Below are 12,067 nucleotides of genomic sequence, written 5' to 3'. Positions count from 1 at the left end.
TTACCGAGGCAGGGTCAGATGACAAAGCAATACCAGCAGGTGAGCATGGGCACAGCTTCATCCTTTTCTTTTTTTGAAAGAAGCTAGTAGCAAGGCTGTGCTGCAGAACAGTCGAAAATAGATAAATAAACCACACACACACACTTAGCAGATTTAGCTGATTCTCAGACTAGGTACTGTCCTCTGTGCGCACAAGGCCTGTCATTTCACGTGAGGGCAGAATATCAATTCCATGTGTTTCTGACACAAACAGTCGATCCGAGGTGAAATTCTGATGTGAAATCTTACAATAAAAGTTTGCAGCACTGCTGTGGGTGTGTGGGGACTTTGGTGAGCCTTGCCAGGTTGCGAGAGTTTCTAAGTCAACATTTTGCTTGGGTGATGATAATAGGACCATAACATTTACTCTTCTGTTGACAGCTGCTCTGCTGATTTCCCTCTGCAAATGACTTTGGGTTTTTGCAAGTATAACTGGTGAAGAGCCATGTGAGTGCGACAGAACAGCCTTTTACTGCAGTAAATGGAAAAAGCGAAATGCAAACACAGTCAAAATCTTGCCTCTTGTATCCTAATTGCTCGCTTTTCAAAGCGGTGTGGTTGGTGTTTGGGGGGGTTATTTTATGCTGTCTCTTTTCCTGGTGTGCATTTGTGTATTTCTGCCCCGCCTCAGGCTAGACCTGTTTTAACATAAAGGTTATTGTGTGCTGTCGCTGGGGTTGGTAACGCATAAAATTCGGTGAGGTAGCTACTAAAGGATGCTATTTTGGCAGTCATCAGAGAATATGTGCAAAATGTAGGACTGTCTAAATCAGCAAGTGCACACGCAGTCCACGTTTTTCTGCTTAGCAGAAGTGGTGGAGTTATTGTAACAGCAAAGCAGAATTGCAGGTTACTCTGTTCTGATGTCTTTCTTCAGGAACACTGAAATATTCACATAAAATTATTATTGAAAGCGACAGATTTCAATGCAGTTTAAAGACCTGTGAGGATCCCACCTGCATGCTTTTAGAAAGCTTGCAAGAATGTTTTAGTAACTCATCCTGCTCCATTTGTAACGATGCACGGTGCTGGGAGGGGAGATGATGTCTCATTGTGTGTGTTGTGGGCAGACACCTTCAGCTGCAATCTCAATATGAATATGAAAATGCATTTAAAATCATTTGGTCATGTTTTGAGCTCTGGAACCTGAGTAAAGGAAGATCGCAAATGGGTCTGAAATCCATTTGGGACTGTGACTTGGTTTATGAACCTGTCACCAAAGATCTTTAAAGCCGTATGTAGTTTAACATACGACCAGCATAATGGTACCAGTAATGTTTTTCTTTAGTGTAAATTAAGCAAATGCTCAGCCTTCAGACATCCACAATAATTTCTCCTGTTGTTTACAAGCAACTCCCATTGAGGCCATCAAAGAAAAATGTATGGGCTTATTGATATCATGTCAGCTTCTCCAAGTGCTTCAAGCTGTGCCTGTTCCAGAACTGATGGGTATTTGACATGCCCTCTGCAGCACCGAGAAAGCAAAATATCCTTAGATGTCAAAAACAGTTCCCAGGTGGGAGCCTCACAGCCAGAAGGATTAAGCTGTCCCCTGGCCCTCAGCCATCAGTTACCCCCCTGCCCTATGCTCTTCTTCTCAGGTATGGTGACTCAGATTTTGCTTTCTCCAAAAGGAATTTCCAGCTTTCGGTGCTCCTTGTTCTCTTATGCAAACATAAGAGCACCTTCACCTTGAAGGCAAGGTGAAGAAAGGAAAGCCAGCAGAGCTCGGATTCACCATTGCTCAATTCAGCAGTGCCTGTCTGAGTGTGTTGTTTCTCGGTGAGTTACTGATGGATGTTTGTTTTGTTGCAGTTTCCAAATTCTGAGCTTAACTTTGGTTTTGCTTGCACAAAGGAGAGTTTTGCTGCTGAAGCTGGGGAGCTGTTGCTGTTTAAGACTGGTCTGAAATCAGTTTAATGAAACCCATACCAATATAGATAACGGATAATGTCCCAGGGCTTTAATTACTGAGCTCTAGAGATCTTTTCTGGGTGTCACTGACCATATTTTTTTAAAAAAAGGAGAAGATTCATGCTCTGTTTTTATTTGCACAGGTATTCTGGTGTCAGAGCTGCTGCTCCATGCAAGGTAGGACCTCTGTGTAGTTGCTTCAAACACCCAAAACCAAACTGGTCTGCCAGGGGTGCGTGTACCATGGCACAGACAATGCAAACTGGATCAAAGAGCAGCTGTGGCTCAACCACAGAGCCAAGGTCATGTCAGCAGGTGTCCACCACCTGTTTTAATCGGGCTGAGTCTGGCACAGGAACACGGGTGGGCTTGGCAGATGTTTTGGCAGCGTTTTGGGCCAGAGGGGCCCCATCGTGTAGTGTGTCTGGCAGCCCCATCGTGCAGGGGTGAGCCTGCTTAGCCTGCTGGACTGGGCATTCAGTTTTTTTCATTGTAGAGCATCTGCAGTGCACCTTCCTTGGGGCTGGCCCTTTAAAACAGTCAGACCTGGCTTAGCTGGAGCTTTTAAGCGAAGGTCTGGCAAGTGTCTGCTGCTTCTCCTCTTCTTTTACCTCATGAGAATTTCACTCTGTTTCAGCATGGTCCCTGCATCTCTTCATAACACCACCAGAGAACAAAGCTTAGCCTCTGATTTTGCAAAATGCCAGCTTCCATCTTCACTCCTCTGCTGTGACTCGAGTCTGCTCTGCAAGGACAGTGTCGGGGGCTAGGAAAATAGTCTGGCTTGTCCTCTCTTCAATGTGTTCATCCCTGAAATAGCCCTGTGGGTAGGGAACTGCTACATCTCTAGCACAGAGCTGGGCAGCTAATCACATAGGATGTCTGTGACAGAGACAGGACTCAAACCTGCATTTCTCCAGGGCTAAGCTGGCCCCTTGCATGGAGGTGGCTTTTGTGTCTTTGCCTGATGGTCTTGCTGAAACTGCCATTTGGCCACTGAGGGAGGGGGAAACACTCACTTTTGGAAAGCCCTGCTCACAGCCCTCCTCTGAACATCCACTTCAAAGCGTTTGTTTTTTTTTTCTTGCTTAGTGTGTCTCCCTCCTGCCTGTTCAGAGACAACACTAATACTAACACCTCTCATCAGACGTTCATCTGTAGGTTGTTTTTTGCCAGCTGAAGCACGAGTAGGTTGCACAGATCTGGTCAGCAAAGAAGTGTTCCCTTCAATTGCTGCCCAGGCTCTGGTCTGGCTGTTAGCAGCTGGCTGTTGGGGTTGTGTTTTTGTTAAGCAGAGATCCTATTTATAGGTGGCAGAACACATGCACGTCCTTGTCTGTGCTGCTGCAGATCCTGGTTAATCTCCCCTGCTACCAAAGCCTAGCCTACCAGCCAGCATCCTGTGTCTTAAAATTAGCGTGGGAGAGCCGTAGAGGGTTTTTTCTTCCTCCCCCTCTTCCCATCACTATCTTGACGCTTTGGAGCAGGCTGATAACGCAGAGACAGGCTGCTTGTCTAAAAGCTGGGGGCAAATCTTTCCCTCCCGGCCAGCCCCTTCCAGGTTACGGAGGAAGCGATCTGTGACGGTGTCAGGAAATGTCATTAGTTAGCGAGCGCTCCTGTGTCAAAGGATCCCATCTGCAGCGAGGTATTTAATGAGCCTGCGCTACACCCCGTGCTTTACCCAGAGGAGGGCAGAGTTGGATTTTGTTTGCTTCTTGAAAACGAGATGGCAGGCGAGCTATCCGTGCTGACAGGAGCCTGGCAGCTGCCTCATTCCTGCTCAGGGGCTGGGGGGAAAAGAGGGTGCTGGTTAACACCCCGCAGAGGAAAACCTATATATGTCTGCACGCTTGGTGCTGCCGGAGGGATGGGGAGACGACCCAGTGCCTTCCCAGTGCCTCCAGACCCCCGAGGAGCCCATCTGTGGCACTCTGCTCTTTAGAGGCGCTGCTTGCTCCAGTCACTCGCGGCGCTGCTCATGCCTAAAATGAAAGCAGTGATCCTAGCACAGTGTCATCATCTCCCATTGCTCCTGGCCCTAGCAGCTCCTCTGCCTTTACAGTCACGCTGTAAGCCTTATTCAGCACTTTCTGCACTGCTGGTTACAATATTTTCAGGGAGTGTTGCAGCGTTTTAGGAACCCCAGACCAAATGAAGCCATTGGTGACAACTAAATCTTATTGAATGCCATACCTCTGGCCTTTGTAGATCTGTTTCTAGGCTGTAAAGACTGTCCTCTGATGCGTGGCCTGAAACTGGGACGAGTGTGGTGCTTCTCCCACCTGTGCACAAGAGTTTTCAGCCCACGGAAACCAAGTGTGAGTGTAAATATGTCTGGATCTTACCCTGTCGTGGCTAATATATGGGCACTGGCCCAACAGCTGAGCATCACTCCAGGCTACACTAGAAATGCAGCCATGGGCCCATAGGTGAAGGAGTTGTAATACAGGCTGGACACTTGGCATTTAGGGGGTTTTCGTTCTGTTTAGCAGGTTATCTCTGTTACCTGGTCAGCATTTCCTAAGCAGGGAGCACTGGGCAGTTGCATCAGCCTGTCCTGGTCAGGTTCCAGCTGCTGCATGGACAAACTGTGGAAGCTGAAGGAGTTCTTCCGTGCAGCCGTGAGGTCTGTGTCCTTGCTGGGGGCAGGCCCCGAGGGATCTTTCTCTTGCTCAAGTGACAGAGTTTCATTTGTGGCCCTGACATAGCAGCTTGTGTCTTTGGGTATTCATTTTGAAGTACATGAGAGAGATTCCTGCAGTGGGCAGAGATCTGCTTTTGTTTGTGAACAGGGTACAGATTAGCTGGGTAATTAGTAAATGTGCAAGTGTACTTTGCTTGCCCAACTCAAAATGATTTCATCCACAAATGCTTAGGATGACAAGAAAAAAAAAAGCTGGCAGTCTATCACTGTACTTTAGAAAAAGTGACTCATTACTGCATGGGTTGTCAGGGGTATTTCTGGGGGTGCTCTCCTCATCTCCTAGCTGAGCTGCGTGTATGGGGCACATGTTGGTATCTATGCTCCCATGTGTTGTCCAGGATCTGCCCTCCTTCTGGGAAGAGTGGCTGTCTTTTCCAACAAGAAGACTCTGGCTCTATATCCAGCAGCAGCCCACCCAGTCCCTGCACAGACCTTGCATTATGGTGTTCCTGTGCTGAACAGGTAGGAGCTGAGATGGTACAGACATCAGCTGTTTAGGGAAGAAGCATTTCTAAGCTGTTAGCCAAATCTGAGATAAATCAGTGTCTGCATGAAAGGCTGCTGTTTTCAGCCAAAAGATATTGCTAAGTAATGTGCCCTCATAGAGGGAAAGAGAGAGATGTTCTGTCTGGCTGTCCTGCCCTGAGAACAGCGCTGCTAGCTGCTCAGACAGAAAGCACGTGGATGCTTTGGGAATACCTAGAGAGCAGCAATGCTTTGGTAAGAGGATAAAGGAAAGAAGTCTACTGCAGACAACGGTGTCCAGAGAAATCCAATTATTAACCAGTCCTAAATAGTCTGGCTGTTACAAACAGGACCTGAAGACAGGAGACAAACGGTTGGAGCAGAAGAATCACTCTTTTCGATATTCAAAGTGTTGTTTTCCTGAAGTTAGGAGACACTTTTGTGATGCACATGGCAGAAGTAACAACGATGGTTCACCTTGTTTGACGTTCATGGGTACGTCTGTTTTAATTCCGTCCCAGAAGCTGTGCTGTGTGGCTGGGAAAAGAAAAAGACAGTTCCTGTTCTGCATTGTGCAGAACAACCTGGTTTCTGTCCCTTCATTCTCAAGCAGTCTTTTGTCACACAACTTGCTGCTACAGAGAGTTTGAAATTAAGGCTCAATACGTGCCTGTGCTGGGAGATGTGTGTAAATTACAAATTGTTTGGGAAATGACACGTTATGGGTATTCTTAAGCAGGTTGAATCAAACTGTGGATTTTCAAGCTGCACACAGGCAGATTTTCAGTGCACCTTCCCTGGGAAGACCTTGAAAGCAGGAGATGAGGTGGGTTCATTGCAAAGTGTTTAAGTAGTAAGCTGGGCAAAATGAGGTGGTGGAAGCATGAAATGTAGCCTGAAATCTGTGGCCTCGCAGCCATAAGGTGGCTCCCCAGTGCTCCTGGCTCTCCTGCAGGGAGCAGCAGGCCCAAGCTCCTTTAGATCAGGTTACAGAGGGGTTGCGTGGGCAGCTTGGCTTGACATGGCTGCGACCATGAAAATGCACTGTTTTAATGAGAAGAATTAAGCTAAAGCAGGAAGATGAGCTCGGGCCTGGACAGTGGTGCTGGCTGAAGAGGAGGCAGAAACTGCTTGGTGTCAGCAGCTCTCTCTGGAGGACCTGCATTTATTTTCTCTCTCCGTGCAGGGCTGGTAGTGAGTGACTTTTTGCTCAGCTAAGTGACCTCCAGTTTGGAGGTTGGGTTGGAATTTGGAAGTCACTAAAAGTTTTTTTTTTTTTTTTTTTTTTTTGTATTGTTTTATTCCACTACCCTTGAATTTCTTGTAGGAAGCTGCTGTTGTGGAGCTGTCTCTAGAGCAACCAGAGGACGTTCTTTGAGGCTTGTGCTTGTTCAGACAGCTAAACTAAATTGAGGGGAAGCTATGCTCTGACATATTGGGGTGATGATGATGTTCAAATCTTATCAGAAGGCTCACACCTCCACCCCTATGGGAGTCGATACAGAAAGCAGACAGGTAGCTAGACCACAGACTGGCGTGCAGTGTGACTTGGGGGTGGGAGAAGCACCTTTGGCACCAAACTGACCAAATTCCCTTCCCATGGGCCCACGCAGGCAGTTCGTGACCATGGGTTTTGAGGAAGAAACCACGCAGTGGTCGGTCTTGGTGTAGGGAGGAATTGCAGGCAGGTGTGGGAGCGCTCCCAGAACAGAAGCGAGCACCCAGTGGCTTTCAAATCAGCCTGAGCTGAATTTCAATGATCAGAAGATATAAATTAAAACTGGAGCTGAAACTTCAGATCGAAATGTTCACTTTGACTGCCTGGTTTTAATTTAAATGACTTGAGTGTTCCTAGTGTTTTGATATTGTCAAAATCACTGTGCGGCAACAGGCCCCAGCAGACTATAGGAACACCTTGTAATATTGTGTCTATTAAATTAAAGCTTTACAGTAGCAGGATGTGGATTGAAAAAACTCTTTGAGGAGTTTGGGAGCAGGGAGGAGGAAGTGGGCTGCTGGTTCCTGGGGGGAAAGGAAAGGCAGGTAATGTCGGCGGTGCAGCAGGCTTGCTGGGAAGCTGCTGCGTGTCGTAGAGTTTCCTTCCGTGGGCCCTGGTGGAAGTGCAGAACAGCAGAGTCCTGTGGGTGCAATTTCTGCAATTTTCGAGAAGAAATTTCCAAGAAGGAATCGATGCCACCTTCCCAAATGGTGCGAATGAAGCCATCCCAGGCTTGCTTCCCTGCACCCCCCGGCAGCACCTTTCCCAGATAACAATCTCTGTGCTTCCTTTCAAGCCTCCCCACAGTGTGTCCAAGCGATGGGAGCGATGTCCTGAGCTCAGTTCCACCAAAAGGTAGCCCTTTTCTATTTTATTTTGAACTTTATTTTTCCATGTGCTTGCTTCTTCCCTCGATCCCCTTGGTTCAACACCCCTGCACATGCCCAAATGCTGGCTGGCACGCGCGGGCTCCTGCCTAGAGGCTGTGCTGCATCTTGCTTGGACTCCAGGATCCAGCAGGAGGAAGAAACGACTGCACTCACTCACTAATTTGGCCTTTTGGGTGAAACAGGGGTTTGCTTTAGACTGGCTGTTGCACGCAGATAGCATTACCTGTTTGTGCAGCTGAAATGCTCAAGAGGCCAGCTCTCTAAACAGTAGAAATAAGGACCTGGATGATAATTGCCAATTTGACATCTATCCAAGCTATGAAGCACTGCTGAAGTGCAAGACCAGAGTGCCCTTCAGGAAGTCATTTAGTGCCTCACGCGGCTTTTAAGCAGGATCTGTACTTAAACTCTCCCGACAGATGCGTTTCTAACCTAAAGCCGTGCAGGGAGAAGGATGCCAGGACCCCCTGAGTAGCCCATTCTACTGTTTCATTATACCTACTGTTGGAATGGTTTTCTCCCTAATGTGTAACTAAATCCTCTTTCCTGCAAATCATGCTCAAGGTAGTGTGTGAATAAAGTCATGTAAATCTTTTGTTTAAAACAAAACACACCCCCCCCCCTTTTATTTCTTGGAAGTGTTATCATCCCTCCTTGCTTCTTTCTCCAACTACAACAATTGTTTTAATCTTTTCATTAATGGTTTTTAAACCCTGTCAGCATCATCACCCATTTCTGTGTTTCCTCCAATTTCTCTACGTTTCATAGTTTGCTGCACCAAAGTGGATACAAGTACCACGCAGTTGCCAGCATGACATGTAGTGATTATATCTACTCTGAATGCCTGCAGCACATGCTTATGAAATCATTGGGAGCATTTCTACATTTATTTACAGCTTCGTTCTTTCAGGCTGGCATCCTTACAGCAACATTTTAAATTGGAGGAAAAAATAGCAGAGCTTTTATCCCTAGATAAAACCTCTTCCTCAATCACCTTATTTCAAGTAACTCTCCTAATAAAACTGAAGTGAGTCTACATCCCTCGTGTGCTGTAAAGCGTTGCTTAGGGCTTGAACAAGGCTGTCGCTGTGCAATTAGTCTCTAACATGTTAAAAAGGAAATCCTGATGTACTTTTTTCCTTCTGCATCGATAGATTAACCAAAAAGGTTTCTCTTAGCAAAGCTTACAACCGTGTGTACCTTTTGTGTGACACTTGAGGGCAAAATTACTCTCTGCTTCTGGTGAGTGCTTCATGATGTTCTCATCCCAATAGTGTCCGGGCTGAGCATTCAGAGTAGCACTCAGAGACTTCTCAGTCGATAGGATCGATTGTGCACCTCACAAGTAAGCTCCCCTGCTCACGGGCAGCAGAGGTCAAGCTGGTGTGTCTGCTGTGTGCAGGGGCACTGAGGGGGGATGTTACCTGCGTTGGAATTGGACTTTGACAGAGTCAGCAGCCCAACCTGCAGATCCCAGGTAGAGTTAAATGTTTCATGGGACATCTGAAAATGGGATTTTGGGGCTCTCCCCTCGATGTGTAATTGGTATTTTGTTGTCCAGTCCCATGGCTGTGAGAATGTTACAGCAGGCACAGAGCAGAGCACTCTGCATGGTTGACCCTGCTGTGTCTACACATACACTTAAGGCATCACACAGAACAAACTCTAATACCATACTTGTGCTTCAGCTGTGGGTCATCTGCTGGCATTTCAGGCTGCTTCTGCCACCTCTGCTGTCCCCGTTCTGGTCTGCAGAGCAGGACTGCAGAGTGGGACCCATGCATCTGCACCAGCCATTTGGGTAGTTAATTCTTCTTCCTGTTGGCACGTTGCTGTGAAACCCACCAGGCCCAACATTTAATCGTTAACTTTATCTGCAAGTCAAAAATCTTATATTTCTGCATAGACTCTTTTAGATTAGTGATGCATCTGCCTCTTACATTCTTGTTGTGTAACATCCTTTACCTTGTGCTTTATTCTGGGTTTTGGTAGCTTATTTCAGCAAATACAATTTCTGTAACATGGAAATGTCCTGTTACTACTTCTGTGTTTTGTTCAGGTGCTGCTTTCTGGGACATTCTCCACTGCAGGTGGCTTTTGAAACTTTGAATTCAGTTAATGTCAACTTGTAGTTTCCAGTTAAAATAGTTTTAGGTCTTCCATTTCTGAAGTGATAGCAGGGTTTAGACCGACTAGTGTTAAACATGGACTTGCTAAGTGACTACCTACACAGGTCAGATGCATTCAGCTTGAGATGTCGTTCAGCAGCCTTTGTTGTATGGTCTCTAAGCTTTAAAGGAGCTGTACGAACTCCAGGGGAATCTTACCATCCATCAAAGTCATACTTCAGCTTTAGGTTTGGTAGCTTCAACTCTGCAGCCAAAGCAGCTGAACACAATGAACTCTCTTCTGTAAAGAGTGAGATTACCAATTAGGAACACTTTGAAATTAAAAGAATGGTAATAATCGTCCTTCCTGACACATTCTTATTTTTCTCCTTCTGCCTGAAGCTTTTATGTGAAGTTGTTGAGGGTGTGCTCTGTCCAAATTTGCATGTCATTAATGAAGATATTAGACAGTGTCAGCCCAAGTCTCAGCCCTTGGCATATACCACTGGTGCCTTGCCTCCAGCTGAGCGTTGTGCCACTGCTGCCAGGGCTGTCACAGCCACTCAGCCCATTTGCAGTCCGCCTCACTATACCCTTATCTAACCTGTCCTTGGTCAGCTTATCTGTGATGATGTTATGGGATCTGCCCTTTGGGCTGTCTTGAGGACAAGTGGCATTTGTTGTCCTCCTTTCTTCAGGACCCCCTCTCAGTCACTGTGACCATTCACAGATAATTAAGTGTGGCCTCACAGTGATGTTAGCCAGGTCCCTCAGCACACGTGGTCACAGCCCATCAGGCCCATGGATTTATGCATGTCCACTTTAAGTGCTCTCTGTAAGCTGGTCCTTCTCCACCAAGGCACACTTTCCTCTATTACGTGAGTTAGAGTTGAAATGAAAGTGAACTCAGTAAATGCTATAATGTCACACCGTGTGCCGACAGAGCAACGCGCTCTCCCTAAACTGTTCCAGAGAGACCTCAGCCCTCATTCACAGCTTCTTGGTGCACGTAATTAGCAGCTTACGAGGCTTTCAGAATAAAGGAACGAAAGGTGTGGCACGTTCTTTCCAACGCGCAAAGGTGCGAATTCCTACTCTGTCCAAAAGCCTCTGTGCGCAACATCACAGAGCTGTTCTACACGATCCTGTGCTTCAAAAAGATGGCAAAAAGTAGGAGCGTGGTTTCTCATTGCACCAAAGTCAGCCTCTGAAGGACAGTGCTGCTCAGTAGATGGGAGGCTGAAAGATGTAGATGGAAGACAAATTGTCTGCCTGTCTACATTCATTACCAATTTTGAGGTAAAGCTACTGGGATTGCTGTGATGATGAATGATTGTGCTATAGGTGTAAGTGCTTAGCTCATGATTTTTGCACACAAATATAGGCAGTGCATTAAATATATTGTTGTGTGTTTTTTTTTTTTTAAGTAACATCAAATTAGGTGTAATTACCTTGCTTCTATTGAAAGCTACTGCCAGGCTTCCAATGCATTGCTTTTTTTTTTTAAAAAAAAATCTCATTACAATGTTTCCTGGCATTCATTGACACTTCTAAATTACTAGGAAGAATGTGATTAATCATTCACTTCCTTATGCTTCCTACCAGACATACAGAGATCATTGCAGGCAAGTTGAAATAAGCCATTTCCAATTTTCAAAACATGCTGCAACTAGTGGAAATGTAGGGGCAAGCACCCGCTTAAACAGTCTATCAACAGATTGCAGTACAAAAGGTAACTCGGTATCGGAGTGCGGCAGAGGATCTGATGACTAACAGTTGGTGAGTTATCTTTGAGGAAGGATTTCTCTGTCACCGGAGTCAATAAAAACCCCGGGTAGGAGTTAATGGAATTCATTTTTCAGTCCAGCAAAAATGCATCTCAAAGCAACTCGAGAAACCAGAGTTCAAGTGTCAGAAGCCCCGAACTCTGAGCCAAACCTCGAGAGCTGACAGTCCCGTGTTTGCACTGGGATTTATTTGAGTTTGCTGGATTAAATCAGAATTCATATCACGTAAAAGTTCTGTTCAGGCCAAAAAGAAACCGTAAACCAAAGAGACAAGTTCAAACTACAAAGATCAGAGTGTTCATCTTTATCCTACAAATATGGAGCATTTGGTAACTGAACTTCTGTTGGATTTTCAGAAATAGTTACCATCCAACGCGTCTGCGTTATATCTATTTCCTCAGTTTTTGGAAACGAGAGCTTGCCCCTGAACTGCTGCCTGTAGGGACAGAAAATGTCTTCTCAAACACTTTGTCAACAAAAGCCTAAATTGGCTCCTATCTCCGTCCATCCGTGCTACTTCACAAACTTGCATCACCCCTGGAACGAAAGCACCCCCAGCAGTCAGCAAGCAGCAGGCAGATGTGTTTATCGTGCTGCCCCATGAGGAGGGGAGGGAGCGTGCTGGCCAAGAAACTCAGGCAAGTGCGTAGCCTGATTTC

This window comes from Anas acuta, chromosome 2, assembly GCF_963932015.1.
Source record: "Anas acuta chromosome 2, bAnaAcu1.1, whole genome shotgun sequence".
In the NCBI taxonomy this organism is placed as follows: domain Eukaryota; kingdom Metazoa; phylum Chordata; class Aves; order Anseriformes; family Anatidae; genus Anas; species Anas acuta.
This window is presented reverse-complemented; position numbering follows the sequence as displayed.